At 57.3% G+C, this 9,918-nt stretch overlaps 1 long non-coding RNA gene across 1 annotated transcript; it reads left to right on the top strand.

The window, feature by feature from the left end:
- The first annotated feature begins 326 nt into the window (after window positions 1-326).
- Window positions 327-7,920, top strand: LOC139008863 (uncharacterized). Its single transcript, XR_011471222.1, has 3 exons — window positions 327-459; window positions 2,571-2,640; window positions 7,714-7,920. It is a non-coding gene; the product is annotated as an uncharacterized lncRNA (long non-coding RNA).
- Window positions 7,921-9,918: the final 1,998 nt, after the last annotated feature.

The following is a 9,918-nucleotide window of genomic DNA, read 5'->3' as shown; positions in this document are numbered from 1 at the left end:
TCAGCTGCCTTCTGCACACCCCCTACTGGGGATGTGCCCTCAACCAAGGTACATGCCCTTGACCTGAATCGAACCTGGGACCCTTGAGTCTGCAGGCCGACGCTCTATCCACTGAGCCGCACCAGTTAGGGCTGATCTTACTTTTGGGAATGGCTAATGCTTCGTTTTCTAATGTCACAGCCACAACACATTAGAAGCAGTAAAAGTTTAACACTAAGAGCAGGAAAAGCAGTGACTAACAGATTAATAAGAGATTTTAAAAACAAAGAAGCAAACATTCTGGGATTTTTTTTTTTTTTTTTTGAAAAGCAGCATTCTGGGAGCATTTGACGAAGCAGGGCCACCCGCTCTCACAGACACTATTCCTCGGGCCTTGGAGCCTCGGGGAGAGATGTGGAGTCACCAAGGAGGACACTGCGTTCCACGGGCTCCGAAGGAGAAGTCAGGCTGCGACAACAGGTATGCACACGCGTGGCCTCTGTGACGGACTTCCTGTTAGCCCATGGTAAGCCCCTAGAAATAATCCCGTGGGCGGACTGAGTGATGCTGGCATGAAGCTGGGTCTTTCTAAGCGGCGTGAACCATGTGTTGGGCTTGAGAAAGCTCGGCTGACGTTAGGCCCGAGACGCCACCCATAGAGCCACGCTGTGGGTGCCGCGTCCCGCTCAGTCCCGATGCGTGCAGCTGGGGAGTTAAAGGCCATAGCCAGTCCTGTTCACAGCTGTTGGGGACTGAGCCCTTGGGGGGGGGGGGGGGCTGTATGTATCATCGTTTCACTTTTATGCTCCCCCCCCCCCCCCAGCTTCTAGTGCAACTGAATTCTTTTTTGCATGTGGCCCTGAGCGCTATACCCGGCACTTAGGATGCTCTCAGTGCATAATTCTTTTTCTTATCCTCCCAAGGATATGTTATTGATTTGAGAGAGAGAAACAGAGATGTGAGAAACATCTATCAGTTGCCTCCTGTATGCGCCCCGACTGGGGATCGAACCCGAAACCTTCTGGTGTACGGACGACGCTCCAACCACCAGGCCAGGGCTCAGTAAGTCGTTCTTGAGCAGAGAGCACATCACCTGGTGACCAGGCAGGACAGTATCTCAGAAACCCCAAGCTGCAGGGACCGCCTCTGCCCTGGCCATGGGAGGGGAAGACACTGGCCCTCGGAGCGCCCACCAGCTCAGTGCAGAGTGGGTGAGACCCCCTCCCAAGAGCCTCTGTCATGACAGGGACAGGGACAGGGACAGATGCACTGGAGAGGGGCGGGGCGGGGCTCGGAGTTCAGCAGTTAGCACTTGGGGGAGGGCGACAGGGACAGCCCGGTAGGGGGTGGCCCTTTAACTGGAGCAGCGGTTCTCAACCTGTGGGTCGAGACCCCTTTGGGGGTCAAACGACCCTTTCACAGGGGTCGCCTAAGACCATCGGAAAACACATATATAATTACATATTGTTTTTGTGATTAATCACTATGCTTTAATGATGTTTAATTTGTAACAATGAAAATACATCCTGCATATCAGATACTTACATTGCGATTCATAACAGTAGCAAAATTACAGTGATGAAGTAGCAACGAAAATAATTTGATGGTTGGGGGTCTCCACAACATGAGGAACTGTATTAAAGGGTCACGGCATTAGGAAGGTTGAGAACCACTGCTCTGGAGGTTTAAAGGGAAGGGCTTTGGGGCCGGAGGAAGCAGCCAGGGCAGAGGCCCTTGCGTGGGTGCGGCAGGCACATGGCCAGTGCTGAGGCCTTGGGATGGCGCCTGTGGGATGAGGGGGGGGTCGCAGGAGTGCACGCAGCCGGTTCTTGAGGATGAACCGGAGGCTTCGAGACCCACAGGGAGGCCAGTCAGGAGGCTGAGGTCCAGCCGTTGCTGGCCTGGCTGGCGTGGCACAGGTGTTCCGGACCTCGAGGTCGGGCCCACAGCATTTGGCAACTGGCTGGGTGTGGGGAGGGGGCCGGGAAGAAGAGGGAGGGACTCAGGCTTGTCCCGGGTTCCTGGCTTAGCCACTGTGTTCCTGCAGAGGCAGGGCAGACAGAAGCAGGTGGGGAGGGGCGAGGCGGCGTTTACTCTGGGGCATTCTGAGTTCTGAGGAATTGGAGGCACCTGAGTCACCACCTGAGTCACCACGTTATCTCTGAAACGGGGGGCGGGGGGGGGGCGGGAAGTATTCAGATAATTGCACCTATAGGTCTGACCCTAGTGATCAAAGGGGTTTGGACAAGAAGAGCAAGAAAAAGAAGAAAACAAGAGCCCTGGGAATGTGCACGGTCAGGGGAGGATGGACCAGTGACTGAGGGGCAGGATGGGGCGGCCAGAGCTCCCAGGAGAGAAGCCACAGGGGCCGGGCAGGGCCATGTCTCCGGGAAGTGGCGGTCCAGGTGAGCGTGGCTGTGGGCTGGCGCAGTCAGGGCCCCAGGACCGCTCCAGTGGCCCAGTGCATTGGGAAAGTGCCTTCCGGCTGCTGTGTGTGTGTGTGTGTGTGTGTGTGTGTGTGTGTGTGCACCCTTGCTGCAGGCGGCCTTAGAGTTTGTACACTGAGCAGACGGCCCTGTCCTTTTGCTCAGGTTCACCAGTGACACAAACAAGCAAACATTTTCATTCGGATGTGGAAACAGCCTGGATCGCTGAGTAGAGGTAACCCCAGGGCACTGACTAGCAAGGACCTTAGACACCAGGTCACGGTGTGGACGGCCTCCGCCTGCCCGCCCGGGGCTGCCTCTTCACCAGGAGGTACCTTGATGGCACCCGCCATGTTCCTCGGCACACCAACCCCACAACATGAAAGAAGGCCCCTGGAATTCAAGTTCTTTAAGGCCTCCGGCCGGGGCTGCGGCTCCAGCCAGGACCTGCCACGGGCACCATGGGCAGCGTTCCGGCCGCGTGTGTCTGGCCCACTGTTTGCAGCGAGTCTAGGGCCTTGTCGGGGAGGCTCCTGCAGTGGAGTGGCCTCTGCTCCCTCAGCGTCTGCGGCCAAGACTTGTCACCCAGAGCTGTGGCGCCCACGGCACAGGGCCCCACTGGACGCAAGCCCTGCCACTCCAATAGCAGGGGCAGCTGCACCCCAAGGAGGGGTCTCCCCAAAGAGCAGAGCCCGCCTGGGTTCCGCTGCCCCAACCGGGGCCAAGGCCGGGCCTCAGCCAGCCTGCCAGGGGCTCCGAGCCTCCCCCAGCTTCCCGGGCACACTGCCTGTCACCCTCTAATGCAGTGATGGCGAACCTTTTAAGCTCTGCGTGTCAGCATTTTGAAAAACCCTAACTTAACTCTGGTGTCGTGCCACATATAGAAATTTTTTGATACTTGTAACCATAGTAAAACAAAGATTTATATTTTTGATATTTATTTTATATATTTAAATGCTATTTAACAAAGAAAAATCAACCAAAAAAATGAGTTCTCATGTCACCTCTGACACACGTGTCATAGGTTTGCCATCACTGCTCTAATGCTATCACAGGGCAGACGGGGGTCCGCTGAGAGCAGGCCCAACACTCCTGGGGGTTTCAAGCCAGAACGCCGGGTCACAAGACCAGGTTTCTCTCCCTTCGCGGGAAGCCTTCCTATAGCCCGCAGCCTGCTGAGGTCTCCGCCTGCAGTTCCCTGTGAACGTGGCGTGACTGAGGTTTCCTTTCCCTGACCGCGCGCATTGCACGGAGTGGCCAGCCGGTGGCGCTTTCATTCTCTGATGCTCAGGATAGCTCCCCAGGGGGCAGGGCAGGAAGTGCCCCATCCAGACCTGGAGCCACGGGGAGGGCCCATGGCCCCCCAGCTCCACCAGCTGGGCACACGCGCCCAGAGAGACCAGGAGCTTCTCCCTGCCACCCAGCAGGGTTGGCAGCTCTGACGTTGTCAAGGCTGCATTTAGGCATCAAAACAGATAAGCCAGGTTCCTAAAATGCTACTGCTTCCGCCCGCCCGTATGAGGCAGCTGGAAGGGCGAGCCGCAGCCATGGCCGTGTGGAGAGCACGGCCCAGCCCACGGGTTTAGTAACCGAGGAAGTAGCCAAGCGTGGGCGTGACGTCCCTGGCACGCACAGCGCAGTTCGGAGAACAGAAACCGCATCTGTTATCTGTGTGGCTCAGCCAGCCTCGTGCTGCATCTCTGCAGGTCCCCAGCCTCGCCGAGGGCGCCGCCCTGCTGCGCATGCACACACACACACACCACACCATGCACACATACACATGCACACATGCATGCACACACCACACCACACACACATACACATGCACACATGCATGCACACACCACACACACCACCATGCACACACCACACCACACACACATACACATGCACACATGCATGCACACACCACACCACACACACATACACATGCACACATGCATGCACACACCACACCACACACACATACACATGCACACATGCATGCACACACCACACATACCACCATGCACACACCACACCACACACACATACACATGCACACATGCATGCACACACCACACCACACACACATACACATGCACACATGCATGCACACACCACACCACACACATACACATGCACACATGCATGCACACACCACACCACACACACATACACATGCACACATGCATGCACACACCACACCACACACACATACACATGCACACATGCATGCACACACCACACACACACATGCACACACCACACCACACACACACACATGCACACACCACACCCCACACACATACACATGCACACACCACACCACACACACATACACACACACATACACACGCACATACACATGCACACACCACACACATACACATGCATACATGCACACACACACACACACACACACACCAGGCGTCTCGCCTATCACTAAAGCTGGTGCCGTTCTTTGCAAAGTAATTTCTCACCATAACCTTGATTATAAAGAACTCATCACTCGCATGAAGCCAGAGCCCCCCACGGGGGGTTCCGTGTAGCTCTGTGTAAAACCAAGCCTCAGAAGCGGGCTGGATCCATCGTGACCAGAAAGTGGCCCTCTACGATTGCTGCCTGCCACCCAGGATGCACAGGGCCAGGGTGCGGGCCGAGGCCGAGTGCCTGGGTCAGTCATGTGACAGCTGTGTGGTGGTGGGCCAGTTATGACCCTCTCTGTTCCCTCATTTGTAAAATTAGATCATAACTACCATCAACTGGAAGGTGGTGATGAGGAGCAAATGGGTTAAGATAAGTAAAGGCTTAGGACAGCACTCAGCACTCGTAACCCTTTAATAATTGTTAAATATTATTACTCTCCATCAATCAAAAGGTAGCTACATCTCCCCTCTCACACCTTTCCCCAGACACTGGAGTCCACACCTCCCTCCTCTCTGGACTCCTCCAAATCACGCTGGCCTTCGACGACTCGTTATTGCAGGGTTTCCGTCTCACTGACGCTTCCCCAGGGGACTGCGCGTCCCTGATGGTAGGAACCACCTAGTTTGCTTTGGCTGGACTCCCAAACGCGTGGCCGGCCCTGGGCAGTTCCCCGACACTCACACATCCTTGGGGTGTGCCCATCACTGAGTAAGCAGGTAGGAATCCTGGTGTGGTGCTGTGCATGGACGCTCTACGGGGCGAAAACTCACACCGACACAGAACCCTGCACCTCATGTTCATCAAAATAAGAAAGTAGCCCCAGCTGGAAGCAGCCGGACGTCCTTCAGCAAGCGAATGGTTAAACTGCTCTGTCTGTACTGTGGACTCTACTCTGCAATAAAGAGGCATGAACTCAGCACACACACAGCCGGGGGGACTCTCCAGTGAGTCATGCTGGGTGGACACAGCCCGTCCCAAAGGATGCAAACTTTATGATTCCACTTATATCACTTCATGGTTTTTTTTTTAAAAATACATTTTTTTTTATTGATTTTAGAGAGGAAGGGAGAGGGAGAAAGAGACAGAAACATTAATAACAGGGAGAACCACTGATTGGCTGCCTCCTGCCCGCCCCACACTGGGGATCAAGCCCACCACTTGGGCACGCGACCCAACTGGGAATCAAACCTCAACCTTATGGATCATAGGTCGACACTCAACCATTGAGCCACACTGGCCGGGCCATTTATATCACTTTCTTGAAATAGCAAAAGAATTGAGAACAAAAGAATGGTTGGGAGGGTGGGGTAAGGAAGGGCCCAGGGCAGGAGGGCGGAGCATGAGAGACCCGTGCGGGGGGGATGCAGCATCCTGAGGGTGTCGGTGTGGTGTCTGCACTGTGGCGGTGTTGGTGTAGTTTTGCAGGATGCTGCCAGTGGGGAAAACTGGGGGAAGGGCCAGGGGGCCTCTCTGTCTCTTTGGTGACACGGCATAATATACAACTACCTCGACATCACATGTTTAAGAAGCAGTTAAGGTGTTCCCAGCAGAAGCAGAAAGAGTAGATTGGTTTGCCCGCTCATGGGAGAAATATAGCAAACCTCTTATTTTATTTTTTAAAATATATTTTTATTGATTTCAGAGAGGAAGGGAGAGGGAGGGAGAAGGAGGGAGAGGGAGGAATAGCCTGGATTCCTCTGGTCCCCAAGCTCAGTGTGGAGCTGACCCCTCACCATCCAGCGGGGTGCCGGCTTGGGTGCTGGGTATCAGGGGTGCTGGGTCAGGGCTGGGTGGCCGCTGCCGGCTCGGGTGCTGGGTGGCAGGGGTGCTGGGTGGCCCTGCCGGCGGGGAAGCCCACCCATCCAGATGTGCTCAGGAGCCAGGCCGGTGCCTCGGGCCTCCTACAAGCACATGGTGGGCTGAGTGGGAGAGGACAGACTGACACCTGGAGAAGTGGCAGAAAGGAAAGCAAGAAAGAAGCTGAGAGCAGGGCCAGGTGAGAGCCAGTCTCCAGCTCAGGCCAGGGCTTTACACCTGCTTTTTAAAAAACAATATATATAGTATTGATTTTTTACAGAGAGGAATAGAGAGTTAGAAACATCGATGAGAGAGAAACACCGATCAACTGCCTCCTGCACACCTCCCACTGGGGATGTGCCCACAACCAAGGTACATGCCCCGAATGGAATCGAACCTGGGACCCTCCATCCACTGAGCCAAACCGGTCAGGACAGGCTTCTCGAACAGGCACCCAGGAACGGCCCCGGGTGAGAGTTTCATTCCCGGGCAGCCGGCGGCACTTACGTGGTCCTCTCTGAGGGAAGCCGTCCCCTGCAGAGCAGTGGGGCCACCAGTTACCACCCCGGCACTCTGCACAGGGTCCCTCCTTCCTGCTCTCGTGCCTCAGTTTACCCGTCCGTACTCCAAGAGGCTGGAGTCCAGGGGTGCGAATCCAGTTTTTGTTCTGATCCTTCTGGGGAGACTGACCACAAACAACCAAAGCCAGGCTTGCAAAGTCAGATCCCTCCCGCCTGGCTGCCGGCCACAGAGGCGAAGCAGGCCTGGGCACTCCCCAGGCTCATGAAACTGGCCCGCTGCCCTGCACACGGTGCTGGGGCCGCGGGCCTCGGGCACAGACGTGCGGACAGCGGGATGTAGTAAAAATCCTGCTTTTCGGGAGAACTTTTGGTGTGTTGCACAAACAGCTCCCACTGCCAAGTGAGTCAGAATTTCCGAGCAGCCTAATTTCAGGGCCTCCTTGCGGTTCCCTCTCTGGGCCACTTCTGAAGGGAGGCCTGGGGTGGGGTTTCCTGCCTCAGTCCAGATTCAGAGGGGCTCTCCCCGCCCCGGGCCAGCATTTTCTCCCAGGCTGAGTGTTCGTTTCCACTCGTTTCTGTAGCGGCGGGCAGTGCGGAAGAGGAACTGGCGGCTTTATGGACTTCCTCGTTAGGACCCCCGCCTCCTGCGCTGCTCCCTCAGCCCCGCCCCCCCACTTCTGTATGGGCCATCTTGGAGTGGCAAAAGGCTGCCACGTAACTGACAAGAAATAAGGTCCTGTTTCTATGTCAGACTTAAAAACAATGGGAAAGTGTTCTGAGAGGCATCAAGCTTGTAAAACTAAAGATTATAACAACAATAAAGCCATGAACATCTGCATGCTATTTTGTGGCTTACACAATACTTTCATCACGTGTATTCCCACCTATGAAATATTACTGCTGGCCCCATTTGCTGGATGGGAAAACCGAGGCTCCAAGAGTCCACATGGCTTGCTAAGGTTCACGCAGGTAAGCTGCGGGGCTGGGCCTGGAATGTGGGTCTCAGCTCGGGAACCGGTGCTCTGGGCCGCATGCGCAGTGAGTGACAGCTCATCTCGATGCACCAGCACTAGCCTGTGCGGGCTCCGGCCCCTTGGACACTGGATCATTGCACTGTGACCTCCCGGGGTGGCAGTCTCTGCCACATTCTCCTCCACATTCCCAGGGACTAGCACATAGTAGGTGCTCAGGAAATGTCTGATGAAAGGCTGAATAGCTGGCTGTGTGCCAGGAACTGCAGGGATGGCGCTGTACCCAGAACAGCTCACAATACCAGGCACAAAGCCATTCAAGACAGATGCCTATTATTAGACCCATTTAACAGAAGAGGAAGCCGAGGCTGAGTCATGAGTTCCAAGCTGCAAACTCCAGCAGTTTGACACCAGAGCTCGAGCTCTTTACTCCCAAGCGTGCCAGACCTAGAACCGGTCAAGGGCAAGGGTGGGAGAGGCCCTTCGTGTACATCACCTGTGGCCCTGTGAGTAATGATCCCTTAATAATGGGTCCTCGGTTAGGAGGTCCGGCTGACACTGGCATTGTAACTCAGATCTACCCCGTGCTAACTCTAGGCTTTGGCATCCTCCTGCCTTCCCCCAAGGTGGAAAGGACACACACACACACACACACACACACACACACACACTCCATCACTGTCTGGTCCTGTTTTACAATTCAATCTTTCTTTTGGGACAGTGATTTCCACTCTGACTTATTCCACACGCCTCGATGGGGGCCTGCCAGCATCACTGAGAAACACAATGGGAAGCCCTGGATCTGGGCCCGGGACTTAAGCCCTCAAACCCAGCCTCCTTTCCCCACCTGCGAAATGGGCGTGGCCACACCTGAATCTGGCACACAGTTCTCCCCCCTCTGGGGCTGTCCTCCCATCCCCAGGAGGCGGAGCCAATCCTGCAGACCTGCCATTGCCGGGGCGCAGGTCGGGGCTGGGGCGGAGGGCAGGGCAAAGGGCCAGCCCGGGCTGATAAGGCCTGGATGTCAGCGAGGTCAGGTCGCTGCATGGAGCTAGCGCACTGGTGTGGGGTGTCTGCTGGGGGAGGGGCGCGGGGAGCCGGGGAGGCAGGCACCTCTTGGGCCTTGGGTTTGTGGGAGGTTCTGACTCGGCTTGGGATTCGCATTCCTGGTGGCTCATCCCCAGACGCCTCCGCTCCTTGGCATCCCGGGGACTCCCCGAGGTCCCGCGCGTGGCCGCACCGGGCCTGGTGCGCGCCCCACTGTCAGGCTGGCGGGTAGTTGTCACCTGGGGTTCGCGCCGGCGGAAGGGGTGCCCATGCCTTCGCCCCCACCTCGGCTCGGAGCGGGCAATCCTGCCCGCCTTCCCCCCGGCCCCCCTCTCCCCCGCCGCCCCCTGTCTTCGCTCCGAGCCGCACGCGCGGAGGAGTTCCCTCCCCGGATTCAACTTTCCCGGGACGGACAGCTCCGAGCTTTTCCGAAGATGAGACGGGGCAGCGCGGCAGGGGGCCGGGCTGGGCGGCTCCGGCCGGAGAGGCAGCCTTGGGCGCGGGTCGGGGTGGGTGAGCGGCCCCCGCGCTCCCTGCGCCCGGGGTCTGAGGGCGCCGGCGGGGCTGGGCTCGCGCACCCGGGCGTCCCGAGCGCGCGGAGCGGGGCGGTCCTCTCCCGCCCGGCCCGGCAGGCGGGGCCCCGGGCGGCTCCCGCGTCCGGAGCTCCCGGGGACGGGGCGGGGCGGGGGCCAGTGTTCGGGCCCCTCCCCGGCCCCGCCCCGCCCCGCCCCGCCCGGAGCAGCCGGGACGCTGGGAGGAGGAGGGCGG

This window comes from Myotis yumanensis, unplaced genomic scaffold, assembly GCF_028538775.1.
Source record: "Myotis yumanensis isolate MYYU_CA2020_CCGP unplaced genomic scaffold, mMyoYum1.0.hap1 SCAF_1, whole genome shotgun sequence".
NCBI classification, from domain to species: domain Eukaryota; kingdom Metazoa; phylum Chordata; class Mammalia; order Chiroptera; family Vespertilionidae; genus Myotis; species Myotis yumanensis.
This window is presented reverse-complemented; position numbering and strand designations above follow the sequence as displayed.